General features: G+C 31.0%; 1 protein-coding gene and 1 long non-coding RNA gene across 2 annotated transcripts in view; both read left to right on the top strand.

Moving 5' to 3' along the window:
* The window catches only part of Mitf (transcription factor Mitf), a 407005-nt gene that overhangs the window by 41847 nt on the left and 347707 nt on the right, over window positions 1-17451 (top strand). The gene's annotated exons all lie outside the window — the stretch shown is intronic.
* On the top strand, window positions 4131-15595 carry LOC139906954 (uncharacterized). Its single transcript, XR_011783221.1, has 2 exons — window positions 4131-4380; window positions 4698-15595. It is a non-coding gene; the product is annotated as an uncharacterized lncRNA (long non-coding RNA).

The following is a 17451-nucleotide window of genomic DNA, read 5'->3' as shown; positions in this document are numbered from 1 at the left end:
ATTAAATTTTTTTTAAATCCATAGTTATTTACAGAAAATTAAAATTTGAAAAATTAAATTAAATTTTTGCATAAAATAATTCAAATATTAAATGTTCTTATAAAAAGCAAGAATTCTTTAATTTTGTTGTGCTGATTTAATTGTTGTATATTTTAGTACTTAAGTATTCATAAAACATGAGTACTGATTCTTGGTTGAAAAAGTAGTACTTATAAACACTTTCACTTATTTCTATTAACTATGTTTTGAAAACAACTAAGGTAGACTGTCTCTTAAAATGAGATTGAGACAAAACAATAAATAAGTATTTTCTTCATTGTAACTAAAAAAAGAAAAAGAAGAAGCTTATTACACGTACTTAACGTTTCAATGAAGTACTTGTACTTGATTCAGGTACACTTAAATGTATTATCTCTGTAACCGACTCCATTATTTATTAATTAAAACTAAATGTCTAATTGTTGAAAAGAGTGATTGACAACGAATTTGTTATATTTTCAAGTTTTAAAGATATAAGAAATAATCCCCCTTTTGTATATGCATATTTGTAGCTCTATCTTATCTCTTAAGAAAGAAGAATACGGACCAGTAAAAAGTGCATTGTGTTTCTACTCATATTATGTTGACTGGTGCAGTTGTAGAATAAAAAAAATATTAAGTATGTACAATTGACCAAATGTAGAAAAATAATGCAAATAAAAATATTTGATTTAAACAAACAAAAAAAGAAAAGAATAATGGATAAAGAATTGCAATTCGGCTTGTTTTTTTACTGCTTGAAATAATCCATGCATTAACAATCACCTGTTTATAACTGAATTTGACATAAATATATGCTGTTGTCGCAAGATTTGCGGCAGTATTGTTCGTTTTATTCTAAATTTTTTTAATTTAAAAGTGAAGATTAATTAATAACTATTTCTCATTGACAAAATATGTTTAATTGCATGAATAGAGAGTGAATACTCGGAGAAATGTAAGAAGGAATAAACTACAAGGAGCTATTCATTGGAATTTTTTGTCTGTACTTTTCACGCAACCTTACCCTTTTCCTTTCCATCCAATATTATTATTGTTGTTTCAGTTTTTATTTGTTCGATCCAGCTCTGCTGTCCGTGGGACCTGCCTGTAAGACAGTCGGTCCTTAGGAGTAAACATACTTGAGTTGAATAATAAAAAAAAGAAATATAGTTGAGTTACATTATCAAGAACTGAACTGGACCAGACTGAGACTGAACTGGACTGAAGTCTTCAGTCCTAAATAAGGATAAACAAAACAGTAAATTTTCTTTTCTTCAATTATGCCTATTTTGAACCTTTTGTGATTCTTTGAACCATTGAATTTAAACAACTCTTTTTCTCCTTCAAGAGCTTCTAATCTAGGAAAAAAAAAATTAGAAACTCGTTTTCATCTCGTTCACTGTCCCATATAATTTTTTTGGGAACTATCCAAGAGATATTTTATGGACTCAAAATATAATGATCTAAAAAATCTTCCTCATAAAAAAAGAAGAAGTTTTTTTTAAGTATAAAATTCATTGTTTATTGATAAAGACTGCCTTAAAAGGACATCTTTGTGACACATCTTGTGAAGAATATATTTCTAGAATATCCTTACGTACTAAGTAATTAGTTATTAATTAAATCTTTTCTCACTCAATCTCCATAATTAATAGGAAAATGGATTTTGTATTTCAAAAAATACCTATACATATAGTTGTATAAAACATGACCTTGAATGCGCTCGAGATACTTTTTGAAGTGCCCAATATTTAATCGCACAGACACATAGTTTCTTTTGGAATAAGATTGAGTGAGAAATGACGGTAGGGTATTTTTATCGTAAAAAAAACCTTCTTGAAGGGTGAAAAGTGATAGACTGTGCGTCTAATATGTAAGTTGTATGTGATGAAGGTATTATTTGGGAAACCTTATTTAGATTTTGGACTGCTGAGGTTCTCTCAGGATAATCAATCGACTTGACATTATCTCATAAGGCTAACGAATTCATATTCACTTTAACTATAATTATCTAACACCCTACCTTTCTTGTACACCTAAAACTTTTTTCCGAAAGGTCAATTTCTCCAAAACTTTTATTTTTCATCTTCTTCAAGACCTTCATGATTATTTTCTCATGGTTTCTAATCCAGAAAGTTCCTCTTTTCTTTCATCAAATGTTTCATTGGCCGTAATTTGAAACAATAAAAATCTGTTTCCTTCACAGATAAGCATGTAAAGGGAGCGGGGATCAAATTGTCACCAAAATATTTTTCTACAAAAAACAACACAAAATATACATTTTTTAACTTTTTTATTGAAAATCAAAACTATGACGAGCATATAGGTATAAAGTAGCCATTCATTTGATATAATCACCGTTGGCATCAATAACGGCCTCAATACGGCCTCTGAACCGGCTGCAGGCTCTTCTGACCATCTCATTGTCCATGTTGCCGAATACCTCCTTGATGGAGTCCATCAGGCTGGCCTTGGTACAAAATAGTCCAAAGGATTAAGGTCGGGAGAGTTAGGAGGCCACAAATCCTTGGTTATGACGTCATAACAGTTCTCAGTTAACCACTGCATGGAGATTTTGGACACATGGTAGGGTGCTGAGTCCTGTTGCCACACCCAGGGCCTGTCTCCGGCCTCCATGGACCTAGTAGGGTCATCTTCAACCATCTTCTTCACCTTGTCGACAAAGTCGGTATCCCTGACCTTCCTGTCGGCGCCCTCCTCCTTGGGTGCCCTCTTTATGGTGGCATCAACATCCCAGGTGTCCTCTAGCTTCTTACGGATACGCTGAACAGTCCGTAAATTCACTCCTAAGGTTGAAGCAATCGTTGAATTGGAGATTTCACCTCCATTATTAACCAATGCCATGACTACGGCGGATCTTGAAAGCTCCTCTTTCCACTTATAGCTCTTTATCTCCTCATATGATGAAGGCATGATGCTAACTGAACTACGTATCGTCAGCTGACGAGAATAGCTTTCCTATTCGGTAACTGGTTTTTTATTTGATAATGTTGTCTTCAAGTTATCAAGATTTAAAGTAGGCGACAATTTGATCCCCACTCCCTGTATGTACTCAATGAATCCAAAAATGAACGTGACAATCCTGACAATTTAAAAAATGTATGGAAAGGTGAGGAACGGAGTTAATTGGATCAATGGGTATAGTGTTAGGGAGGAACTATTCTCTTGATTCACGGTCCCTCCTAGAGATATAAATCTACAGTGTGGACATGGACTTAAAAGGCCATTCCTATGTCAGATGGAGTAATTGTAGTACTATAAAGTTTTCTTTCACGTAACCAGTGCAACTCCATCTGAACAATTAAAAGAAACATTAAATGTGTGTATAAAAACACTTTGTGGCAAAAAAACCGAGATTTGAGTTGTAAAAATGAAGATAAACATCAAAATATCTTTGGATAATATGCGATCCAAAAAAGTATATTTATTTACTTGCAAAATATTTAGAACTAAAATACTCATAACGTTAGGATTACTTACAGATATATGTATCTCTACTTTACAATATTTAATTTTATAAATATCCAGTATCTCGATTCAACTTGATAATTCTTAAAGAAACATGATGAAAAATCATTTTCTTTAATATTTTACCGATTTTCAAATCTAAACGCGTCCATAAAGCATCTTTTTATTTGGAAGATTGAAAGCTATATTCTTTTTTTAGATGAATAAAATGCAAATATAAATATCTTGCGATATCAAATTCGGAACTTTTGACATTAGTAGTAGTACTTTAATGCACATTGAACATAAAATATTAAAAAATGTCGGGCCTCACCATTATGGATCTGTATAGGTCCATAAAAATAATCTATGTATATGCATAACTAGGGCAAAACTTTTATTGTTCCTTTATAAAAATACATGATAACGATGCTAACATCATGCATTCGCTATTTTTAATTGTTTAAACAAAATATAAGTTGTAATTAATGTTTCATGGAACATTAATCTTATATGTTGTGTTATTGATCTTGGATACATTTATTATGAATTAAAAATCCCAATTTCATGTCTGACTTCGCAGCAAATGCAAAAAAAAAGGAAGTAAAGTGAAGCAGAATAATCAAAAATGATAAAAAATAAATACAAAAGGATAAGTTTTTTCAGGCATTGGAACCCGTTTTTTATATTTATTTTTTTTGCATTGTTTGCCAAAACTATAAAGAGTGTTTTTTTATGTATACATGACATATATTTATGGATAATCTACATTTCATATATGACATCATAACATTATATTGTCTTATTATTTTCTTCCTTACGCATTGATGATGCCAACAAAGGCGTGAAAGACCAAGAGTAACACTTAGGATTTGTTATGGATTTGTATGGGTAAGTCCGTGTTGAGCTCAGAGTAGAATTGAGGGTCGATATTGTTGAATTCCTTCTTATATCATTGGTAAAAACGGAATCAAATTAGCTGCTCATAACAGCTAAGCTACTCTCCTCCAATTTATTCTTCAAATTGTCAGGGTGACCATCTTCCTTTTTGGTTTTTGTATATTATACTTGTTGTATATTGCGTACGTATTATTATTGCAAGTTACCTTTATTACAAATTTAGAATGTAGAGTTGAATATAGACCTTGATAAGAGGATGTCGTTGCATGTTCATTAATAATATTATTGAATATTTTTATTTGGTGCAGTGCCCAGCTTAACAAGAAAAGTCCTAGCACCGTGACACCATAGGTGCCGTGAACTCCTAATTGAAGAAATCGATCCCACCACAGATCCTGAGATACGTGAGAGAATGCCAAACGAAGGGAAGACTGCCAAGTTAGCCACTGTGAGGAAATCCCGGTGGGGCCCAGAGAAGATCCTTCAACACATCATCTGAAAATGTATGAAAATTACTTCGAGATGATAAGTCATGCCTGTTTAAAATCATTCGGACGCTTGAAGATGTAAATTAGTAATTAAAATGTAAAATGAAAAAACTGAGGAAGTATTCAATTTTACGGATAAAATATCGTATGAGTATACGAAGGAGATGGATAAGTTGATTCAGACGGAGGAAGAGCTCATCGAAATTGAAGCTGAAGTAGATGTTTATTTGCAGAGACCTTTGGAAGTCTTAATGAATCTTTCGATCAAAGTTAGGAGCCAAAGGCACACAAAATATACAAGCCAAATTCGCAAACCAAATAGGAAATGGCATCAAATACTCCGAGTTCTTGAAATGGTTTGAGAAGTGGGATAATCATGTTAAGTTAATCCATCTGAAAAAAAAATAAAATAAATAAAAGCAAAACCTATTTTATAGACATGTTGCTCACCTGTACTCCACATCAAGACACGGCACATCGTCAAAATTCTATTTTACATTTCTAAAGCCTTGGAGTAAGTTATTGAAGACGTGAAAGCAAAAAAAAACAAAAAAAAAACCAGATTTCAGTAGCTAGATACAAGTTGATGCGACGTGAGCAAGCAAATTTTGAAACAATTAACGAATTCTATTGTGAGTTGAAAATATTAGTCGAGGAGGCCATAATCTATTAGAGGAAATCAGAGGATTGAGTGGCCACCTTATCACTTCCAGAGTCAAGGATGAATATGTTCACCAAAAGCTTTTAGAAAAAACTCATCTACTCAATTTGAAAGACAACATTACCTTCTGTAGGACTGTCGAAACACACAAGAGAAATTAAGACAGTTTAAACGATTTAGAATAAAAGGTTGTAAATTGAATTTCGAGAGCAGACGATGATAGTAGAAGTCATAGAAGAAGGACGAATCAAAATTGTGGGAGATCATGTACGAGGGGGCGAAGAAAACCTTTGTGGAAAGTGTGGCTTCAAGGCTTCTTTTCAATTTGGAAGACAGCACCCTGCGATGGATCCCTAATGACGGAACTGAAAGAAAAAAGGACATAATGCTAAAATATGTAGAGTTAAAAATGTAAGGTAAATCTTATAGTCCATTTTGTTCGTGCATGTGAGCTGAATGAGCTCCCAATTTACATATTGGACGCCAGTGGGGAGTTCATCGTAAACAAAATTGCAGTATGTGATAGTGTTGCCATGGCTTTTATTGCTGGTCTACGAGTTTATAAAGACATAGACTTATTATCAAGCAAACCTGAGAACTCAGTAGTCACTCCCAAAATTGTCGGTGTGAACGGCTCGAGATTGGAGGATCTAAAGGGTGTTGAGATGATATTTGGACTTGGAAATTGTCAACACAAGGAGATTGTGTATTTTTCAAACATATTGGCCAAGATGAGATGTTTATCTCTCGGCATGCATGAGATTGGGAATTTTGCACTCAGATTTCCCTCGACCTCTGAAATAGGAGTGGATGAATCAGTCGTTAGCGAATGCCAATGATAAATGTACCCTAGATTCGAACATATCTGAAAAAGTTAAAAGAAATTACCTGAAGAACTTCATATATGGGGTTTCAGATGTATTTGCCTGTGAGGAAGAGTTGACGTGAGGTGACAGAGTGGTGTCATCTGATCGTGGTTACACCAATGCCAATGGAAAGATACGATTAACAATTTAATGAACTAAATTTAACTCTCAAGTAAGATGATTAGTTCACCCCATGAAAACGCCAAAAGAGGCAGTCTCTGAAATTAACCCAAAATCCAATTTTTCTACCGAATTTGGTACAGTGAACAGATACTGGCAGATGACTCTTGAATCCAAAAGCTCATTACGTTCATAAGACTATATTGAAGGTATTTTTTCAAACGAGTATCCTGGGGTTTCATATCCACTGTTGATGTATACAAATGTAGGTGCAACCCAGCATTGGAAGGAATTCGTAACGCTCAGAAGGTTTTCAATGATGTCCTGGTGGATGATCATATTTTTGAGGAGCACGTGGAAAGTGTTGAAAGATTTTTTTAAGATGTTGAGAGTAAAGTATTTCTTTAGTAAAGAGAAGTTCCAATTTTTATGTAAAGATATTAATTTCGTCGGTTACAAGATTTGTAAGGATAGTATCACGTCAGATGGAAAGAAGTTAAAAGGAAACCATGAATTTCCTATACCTACAAATAAAACAAATTTGAGATCATTGATTGGCTTAGCAAATCAACTTCCAAGTTTTTCATCAAAATTTACTAAAGTAGCAGAGCCACTAATGTATCTGAAGAAGTCAAAAAATGAATTTGTTTAGGAAAATGTACATATATCAAAGCCATGAATGAAGTGAAGGACGTTTTAATGAATATCCCTATTCTACCACATATCTTTTAAAATAATTTGTTGTAATATCAATATTATTAGAAATATTATGTAATTATTGTGAAAATTGTAAATTGTGTAAACTTCAAGTTTCCACCCGATATATTGAGACATTTATCTTTAAATTATTGTTTAGTTCTAATGTATACATAAGAAGTTTAGAGAGAGAAATACATAGAGGTGACAAGGTCCACGAAAGATTGAGCAATGTATTCTAGCTGACAAATGGGGTATGTTCAAAGTAAGGACGTCACATTCATTTTTGATTAATATATCAATATCAGAGTAGATTGCCCATTGAATGAACTTATGAATGAAATATATTTTAACAAAATATATAAAAATGAATACTTTTATTCTTTAAGCAACACAATATTTTAACATTTTTTTAAATTTTGTGTCTAAAACTATAATTTATTAACAAATTTATTTATATGAATCAATTAATTGTTAACTCTATGTCGTTTAAAATGAATAACAGATGTTTAAAATACTTCTTCGATTAACAGGTTAAGAACTTCCTACATTGCCCCTCTGCAATCCCAACTGGCAAAATTCAAATCTATAGGACAAGGGTTCCTCCAGGCCAGTCCCTGCAGATCCCAATAAAAAGTTGACCAATCAACAGTATTTCTTTAGCTAATGTTGATAATAACAAACCCCTTTCTAATTGCAGCAGACTGAAGATTTTAATTTACAACTGCCTTTATGCCAAACTGCTCCCTTTGTAGTAACTATTCATTTCTTTCTTTACAATAATAACTTTTTGATGTTTGAATTCTTTGGGACGCTGGTGTCCCTTTGAGGACTACATTCCTCAAATCCAGCGACAATAGCACTGCTCACTCGATTAGATTATCCTAGGGAATATCAATGAAAATACAAACTCCATTGAAGTAATCGAAATAGTTACTGGAATGAATAAATTGATAAACATAATAATTAACTAATATTAATTCATAACAAAAATGGTAAAAACTTGACAATATACTTGGAAGAAATCTGTGTATTTGGCAGAGATGATGATGAAAATATACCTTTAGTAATATATATATATGGCTTATGATGGACCCTCATCATTACTAAAATATAGAAATTTCTCCAAAAATACTTCCTACATAATTTTTCAGTAATTCAGTGTGATCAAAGGGGAATGTGCCCATTTGGCAAAATAGTCATCTCAAAAAGTGTCAGTTCGGTAAAATGTTATTTGGTAAAGTGGCTTTTTGGCAAAAAATGGTTTTCGTTATAGTGACCGTGCAAGATTTAAATCATATGATGAAAAAGGGACAAAAATAGGAAATTATATACTGTAATATGTCGGAATGCCCCTCAGAACGGAGGTAGCTGTAATGTGTTCCTGAGGTGGAAAAAAATACTAAAAATGAGACTCAATGCTACATGGAAAATACTAAATAAAAGTGAATAACCAATAAAAAGAACAAAAATTTGTGTCACCATTGAAATTTTTGGTGTATATTAGGGGGTGTCACGGGAGCCCAAAATAGAACTATCACGTATTCTGACCCCTCAAAAGTTGCGAATGGTAAATGAAAATCTGTTTTACTAAAAAAAAATCCCTGATAAAAAAATGTACCTTTCTACCCTTTTTGTCTAGAAATGTTTCTGTATGAAGTACAAAAAAAATTATTAAATAAATTTTTTTTCCTTATTTATAACAAAGCTTTATATGCAAACACAATGATACTGCATGATATGTAATTTTTTGCTAAAGTTAAATCCCTTACTTCTATAGCGAGATAAACGTTGCGCGCCCCGCATTTAGTGCGAAAAAAGACGGAAAAGATAAAAAATCCTTATGAAAAGGAGAAAATTCTGCCAATATCTTATTATTTTTTTTATTCTATATAATTTAGTAAATAATAATGTGGAAAACTATCCTTAATTTTTGTTGAATAATATTTTTAAACATATAATATGTAAATGTATCAAACTGGGTACTTACACTTGGTTTTAAATTTCCTTAGTTTATCTCTTGATTTTAAAGTTGACAAAATGTATCCTTGTCTTTGGTTATATTCGTAAACCTTACAGTTTCACTGCCCTTTCTACAGATTGGAAATAGCATGGATATTTCTCTAACTTCAAGGGCTCATTCTTTGCTTTCATAAGTTCTTTATCTAACCAATTTTGTAAGATTGGAGGAACTGAAAGTACTATCTTAGACCAATCAATCATATTTATGAAATGATTTGATTCATAGTTTATTTTATTATGAATTTCCTATGGGGGTCATATCAAATTTTTGTATTTAAGACTTTGTTCAATGCAAATTTACATACTTCTGAATCTTCATCTACCAATGCTGCTAACAGTGTATTTTCATGATGAGCAAAGAAATAATTTTGGGATAAAATTTTTTGTACAATAGGGTCAACACCTTGAACATTAATACGTCTCGATCGTGAAATTGCAAACTAAAAATGCTTCAAACCATCGTAGCAATTCGGTTGACATTTAATTGCAAACCACATTGGAGCGTAATAGTTTAAGAGAAATGCTACTAATTTTTAGAGGTTATTGCTAGGCTTTTTATTCGATACATAATATCCCAAAATGCGACTAGCTACGGTAAGCCATCTAGCCTTGTGCAAGGTTCCTGGGGATTTAAGAGGTAAGTGGGAACCAGGAGGAATTTTTCTAGACTGAATTGCTTAAACAATGTCGTAAAAATGACGTTGGTCTTTCCGTAAATCTATCACAATATCTTCATTAATTTTTTAACTTCTCCTACAACAGGCCTGAAATTGACTACTGGCATTTTTTGTAAATCTTCATTTATTGTTTTTCCAATTGAGCTCCTATAAATACTTGGTCCTTGCTGACCACCATCAATTTGTTTGAATGCCTCCTTCAATGTCAATTCATTTATGTGAAGTTGAGCCACTAGCTATTGAATGGGTCTTTGGAGGGGAAAGTTCAAGCCTCCTTACAATACCAAACCAAATTCCTACATTTGTGTGACAACCATCACATATAATAGCAACTATGGATTCTAAGCTTTCATGATCTTCCAGAACTGATAGTCTTTCTCTAGCTTGACCCACCGATTTCCCACTTTTTGCTGAAATATGGTCAATGTATTCTTGTTGGGGTTCTTAAATGGGGGAAAGACCAACACTAATTTGTTTGTACAATTTTAAATTTCATAAAAGAATAAGAGAGTTTATTCTTGTTAATTTAAATTCTTAGTTTTAAATCATGAAAGTTACAATTTCCCACCCCTATATATTTTATACAAATATAAATTAAAACAATTTCATGTTAGAATACCTTTAATAATGACTATTTTCTCCTCTTTTTCTGTGCAAAATATATTTTTGGTAGGAAGTTACCATTGCTTCTCTCTTGATGTTCAACCCTTTTAACCATTTTGGTAAGGTCAATCTTGCCATCAAAATCAATGCAGTTGATTTTCATTGATTCTTCTTTTGAAGATTTTGGATGAATTTTCCTCTACTTCTGTTTTTCGCTTTTAACTTTTTGCCTATCTAGTATATTTGAAGGTGCAATTAATTCCATATCTTCCAAAAGAGAATTCAATATAGCAGCTACTGCTGTATCTGACAACCTAAATCTGTGCACCATTATTGCAAGATTAGGGGAACTCCCCTTATTATTGTCAGATTTTTTGAATTGCCTCACAGATTTTCCAAGTCCAAGTTCTCATCAGCCTTTTCAGGCATAGGGAAATCTTCAACATCTGAAAAATTTGCTAAGGACTAATTATAAGAATTTTGGTCCATTAGCCGTTTCTCTTTGTTATTTTCACGCTCAATTTGACATTCTCTCCTGCTGACAATATCCAAAATCTTTCTGGTAGTAACACAATCAATAGTCCTAATATCCCACTCTATTTTTTTGATCAAAATATACCTGCCACTCTTGAAGGAGGATCTTTCTTTGAAATTTTCATTTGACTCTTGGAATTTTACTATCATAGCATTGACATGAAGTGATATCAAACATTTCTTCACATTCATTAACAAACTTTTTGGTGAAAGGATTATCAGTTTTCAACATATTTTTAGAAATTCTGTCAACTTTTACGTATACTTTTTGAATTTTACCATCAACAAAGTTTTTGTTTATTGCAGGAATGCTGAATTGCTCACATATTGACAAAACTAAATCAGCAGTTATTAAATAAGCCTCTCTTTTAAACCATTTACATTTAATTTTAGTCTTGCTTCACAATTAACAGGGCTTTATAGACATCCTTTGCAGATGGGAGAATTGCTGGATTTAGAGTTAAGCTTCTTGTAGCCATTGCTGTATCTGTTTGAATACTGCTTTTTGAAAAATCACTTGCATCTCATTTATAACTAAGTACTCCTGAACAATGATTCGATTTGAAGTTGTTGTATAAAAGAAGCATGTTCATAAGTCTATTTTTCAAAACACAAAGAGCTTATAATAAAGAATGTGAAATTTTGATTTCTTTGTTACAAATGTACAAAGTAAATGTACTTTACAAACATTTAGCATGAATGCTACCCACATTATTATATACTAACTTATATAGAATAACAAACAAAGATATTGGCGGAATTTTCTCCTTTTCATAAGAAATTTTTATCTTTTTCGTCTATTTTCACACTAAATGCGGGGGCGCGCAAAGTTTATCTCGCTGTAGAAGTAAGGGATTTAACTTTAGCAAAAAATTAGAATATCTTGTAATTAAAAATCTTACATACAGTTTTGTTAGGCATATAAAGCTTTTTTATAAATAAGAAAAAAAAAGTGATGGCTCAACTTTGGGCTCCCGTGATACCCCCTAGTGTATATATTGGTCTGTAAGCAAATAAATATCAAGCGAAAATAAGATTTCGGTCTAAAAACAACAAGGATTTTATGACCACACTATGTAGGTTAATCCTTCTTGGACATTCGTTTTGTGACATTTCATCAAAATATTTTTAAAAATTATCAAATTTATACCGATGGTTATTCAAACATATACAAAAACGAAAGAGTCGATATTCCTTGTACCCATATATACATAATAAAAGTATATTTAATAATATCACTGAGAGATGGAGCCACATTATATCACTTCTTCACTAAAACTTTAGATATATATTCTTTTTTGAAAAAAAAACAACAAAAAAAAAACTCAATTTGTGGAGCTCTATCAGATAAATCCTTATTAGTCCCCTAGGAAAGCTTCTTTCTCTATTAAGCCTCATTTTTTCATTCCACAATACCTTTCTCTCAAATATGATAACATTTAAATAAAAAGTATTTGCATTTACGAGAAGATTTATAGTTGTTCTTTTTATATTTTTGTTCTAAAAAGTATAACCCCATTTTATTTTGCAATTCTGAGAGCTTTGTAGTTGATAGACCATATCGAAATTTTGCAATTATACGACATCCCTGAACTGATTTTCATAACCTGATCTTCACCTACAAATTTATTTTCGAAAAAAACGGTACACATTTGTAAAAGATAAGCATTTAATTTATTTTCTATTTTCCAAAGATTAATGATCAACGAGCTTTAAAATAAAGGAATAAAACCAATCTGACTGTTTTTTTTTTTTTTTTTGCAAAAATAATTGCTCAATTAATATGTATATATTAAAATCATCGGTATTATAAAGTGATCAAGTATGCCTCTTTTTTTTTAGCATATTAAATTGAGTTCAAAATTCTGAAAATGTATACAAAGTGAAAACCCAAAACGTGATTTTTATGGCGTCAAGAAGAGACAACTCAAAACATATTTGTTATATGTTTAAATACTACATTTAGCTATATTTTTTATTCAATATGTCCTTCTTGACAAGTAATAGCAGAACTTTAAATTAAACCTTTTTTTTTATTTGATTTTTTAAATGTCGTTCGGTTAGGTAATGAAAGCCCATACTTAAACATAAAGCAGATAAAATTGTAATTAAATCCTATTAGAAATGTTGTTGAAACTGCGGGGACAAAATACACCATTAGGGCCGATTTGCATGTTGTTAAGTATTTTTAACCCTTTAAATGTCATATTTATAGCTAGACATTTCTGAACTTCTTTTTGCTCGATATGCTCAATTTGTTGTTCTCATGAAATATCCAAAGATATCTGCCCTCTGTCGATAAAATCTTTCTGACTTTTACAATTCTGTTTAAATGAACTGAAAGACTGACTAGGGTATCTTTAGGAATTATTAGTGTTATGCTCATATTTCCAGTGAAATGAAACTTGTTACTATTAGTTATTTCAAAAAAAAATATCATTACCTTATAAATTGCAAATGTTTATCCAATGAATAAAGGCTTCTAGTTCAGTCATTGTCTCCAGTAGTCTTTGTTACCCTACATAATCTAAAAGAACTTTGATCAAAATGAAAAAGTACTGCATACACCTGATTTAATATTTTAGGTTATGACAAAAAAAGATTGGCGTGAAATTATGTGATACGAAACGTCCTATCCATATCTAAGTACACTTTTGTTATTAATTTAAAGATGCTTATGAATATAATTTAGAAGAACTCATAAAAATATATGTATATATCTAATAACAAAACTATTTGTTTTTAAAAATCTTAAGTTTGTTAACGTTTTTATAACTTTATTTATTCGACTAATTGCAATAGATATACAACAAAATGATTATTTGAAACAATTAAAATATATGTACTAAATTCGAGTACTTTAACTTGACAAAACATCTCACTTAATACGTCAATCATTACAAAGGTTTTCGGTGATATATCTGCAAATCATCTAAAAATATCAAAAACTAAATACCAAATGAGATATCTTAAAGTGATATAATGATAAATATAATTATTACGCCAGATGATATTGTACAACACAAGTTTGTACATTTTTGCCAATGAAAGATATCTTCATCTCTTACATCCTGCAGAAAAGATTTTCTTGATGTATTAGGAGGGTTACTAAATAACAATTTTCCTAAGTTCCTTTGAAATTCATAGTCACCGATGTTCAATGTCTCATCCTAGGCATGAACTTTCCGAGTTTGAAATGCATTGTCAAATAATAATTATAGTTATTATTATATTACATTCCAAATTAAAGCCTCAAATTGTGAAGATCTCCTTATCTTATTTAATCTTCAATGCTTGACAACTCAACAAATTAATCAGGTTCTTGTATTAATTAACCTAAAAAGGATGTTTTATTTCGGGAGGTGTTGCAAAACATGTATTTCTTTCATTCGTTAGGGTCCAAAATCCTCCCAGCAATAGGAAAATGGTTAATTGCTATAAAAAAACAAGTTGGTTCACACAAGATAATATACTCCCAGAGATAAGGTGAAGGGTCGAAGTTAACACAGCACAATCTACGATTGTAATAAGTTAATAAAGTATTTACATACATTAAATAATATATATCATATTCAGAAATGTATTCAGATTTTTATAAACGAGGTCCATATCTTGATCTAGTTCTATAACTTTCGCACAATCCTCTTCATGGCCTTTTGATGAAGAAAGGGACTGCATATGAATGTCAATTATTCTTCGCAAGGGACCGTAGCAATAGTATTCCGTGATTCCTTCCAAATGCTTTGAAACCTACGTATTAGAGTTTGAGCATTTGTGATTGGATGAGGAGGGGATGAAGGATATATTCCAACGATCTTTTACGAGTCCCAGTATCATCCTATGTCGAATTATGAGGATTGTTATAGGATTCAATCCGGAGCTGAACTTGAAGAAGGGGAGAGTTAATGACCCTGGAGAAGGGAGTGAGGGCCCCAAGCAAACTTGTTTATTGTTTACATAGATTTGAATTATGTAAAGAGGAAGAGAAGATAATGCAATTGATAATGGTCGATGGATGAGCAGGAGCGAGTAGTGATTGAGGATGAACAAGAAGAAGAGTAATAATCTATTTCCTAAGGTATAAATAATATCCATGGATCAGGATTCCATCCCTACTCACTATTAAAGATTTATCATTAAGTCATTTCTAATCCATAAACACCATATCTCATTCATATCCGTCTCCCATCCATCACTAGTCATCACTCATCTTAAGTACCGACTGCCCCCTGTCCAGCCCTCCCTCTACAGTTCTACACAAAAACTATTAACTATTGTAGAAACATGCACCGTATGACGTCACTCACTATCCCTCTTCAAAGTGGGAATGATATGTCCGGGAATAAATATACTCGGAATGAAATTACATAGCACAAAAATAAATACATGAACTTCCAATTGTAAACTTTTTTCTAACAAGGTGTTAATCCCCGTGGAGTCCTTTTTATTATGTCATTTTGTTTTTAAAAGTAGTATGTACTTAAGTTAATATAATCTTCGTTTCGTTCAAAGTAAAATAAGCACATCTGCAAAAAAAAATGCAATTTTAGAAAAAAAAAGTAATCTTATTAAAATTATATTTTGTGGAAGATAAATTCAAAATAGATAAAATAGTTAATAATTTTTTTAATAATTTATAAATCATAGAAATCCATCAATATGGCGAATAATTCTTTTATTCTAGGATGCCATAGTGCTACCAAGTTTATAAAAAGTATCAAATGAGGATTTTGATAATGACTCTTAGATTACAACTAATTGGATGTATGTCTTTTTGCATTATATATTTCATTTTTTTCTTAAATAATAAGGTTAACTATATTAATTTATCTGAAATTTGCCAAGAAAAAGAAAAAAAAAACCCCATAATTAATGCATATTTTCATATATTTAAAACAGGGAGACATTTAATATTAATTTAAATCAGTCTTCTAAAAATGAAGGAAAATAGTGATATATTAAAAAATTAATTTTTGTTGCCTCTATGATTATTGGCTCAATGGTGAAGAAGCGGGTAAAACAGGAATCAGGTTTATTTTCTTTAAAAAAAAAATCCCAAAATTAAGATATATTTTTTTTTAAGTGAACATTTTTTATTGCGTTTTTAACGCATTTTACTTTGGAAAAACTAGTAGAAAATTTAGACCCCTTGTTAAAATCGTAAAAAGATGATAAATATATAATTTAATATTGGAATATGTACTTCCATCATTGACACAATTCAAATAAATTAATTTTTAAAGCGTCATAGAAATTTAATTTATTTGTCTGTTTAGAAAGGAATTAGATTAATGCTAACTACTTATTTTTCTTCTATTTTTATTTCAAAAAATTAATTTATTATCTCCAAAATTTCATGTAAATGCAAATACGTACTTTTATTTTATATGGAATAATCTAATCTTGACAAAAATACAATTTACAGGTTAAAAATCCCCATATTTTTTGGGCTTTACTTGAGAAAAAAAAATAACACATTGATTTTTCAATTCTGTATCATTTGAAAGAGTGCATTTGAAACACTAACAGTACCGATTCCATTTATAAAAGAGTTCTTGGTTCGGAAATTTCTAGTCAGTATTGTAGCTACTACAATACTGACTAGAAATTTATCGAAGTTATGGCTGAAATATTTTAAATCCCGTCATAATTAATTATATTATATTAAAAGTAAATAAAGAAATTCAAAATTAAACAGGTAAAAAATGGTGCTAACTGCTTCTTCAATCTTTTACATTAGGAAGGAATAAAAATATGTTTTTAAATTGCATGAGTACAGAAAGACTTACTAAATGAAAATTGATTCAAAATTGCAAAAAGAAAAATGAGTTCAAATACCATATAAATTATTATTTTTTTCTGAATGATTTATGTATATATTTTCGCTATTCTAAGGGACTTTATACAAACAATGTACATATAACATTCACGTATGACTTTTATTTAAACAATATTGGTATTTGAATGTCAAATCCCTTGAGTCAGTTTGGGGAACTTTTAATACCCTTGTCTACCTCAAAAAACGTATTAGAGGAAAATTAAACAAAAGAACACAACAACAGTAGCAAATGAATTAATTATATGTCTTTTATTTTAAATGTAAAATAAAATTGCATTTTTAACCCATAAATTAAGTGTTGCTGTCGTACTCAGTGAGGTAATATCAACTGTCAGAACCCTTTCTCTGGAATGTTCTCCGCATTTATCAATTTGAGATACTTGAAAAATAAAATACACATGTCATATTCTAGGAAACAAACAAACAAACTCACAAAATTGAGAATAAGAAAATTTATATTGGTCAATTCATGAATATCTTAATGTTCAAGCATTAAGGAATTCCGAGCAACAGACAAGTACACTACTGTACTCTTTACATATTTTTTACACTCTTT

The sequence above is a fragment of the Lepeophtheirus salmonis genome, chromosome 13 (assembly GCF_016086655.4).
Source record: "Lepeophtheirus salmonis chromosome 13, UVic_Lsal_1.4, whole genome shotgun sequence".
NCBI lineage: Eukaryota > Metazoa > Arthropoda > Copepoda > Siphonostomatoida > Caligidae > Lepeophtheirus > Lepeophtheirus salmonis.
Note: the sequence above shows the minus strand (reverse complement) of the source record. Positions and strands in the feature narration are given on the sequence as shown.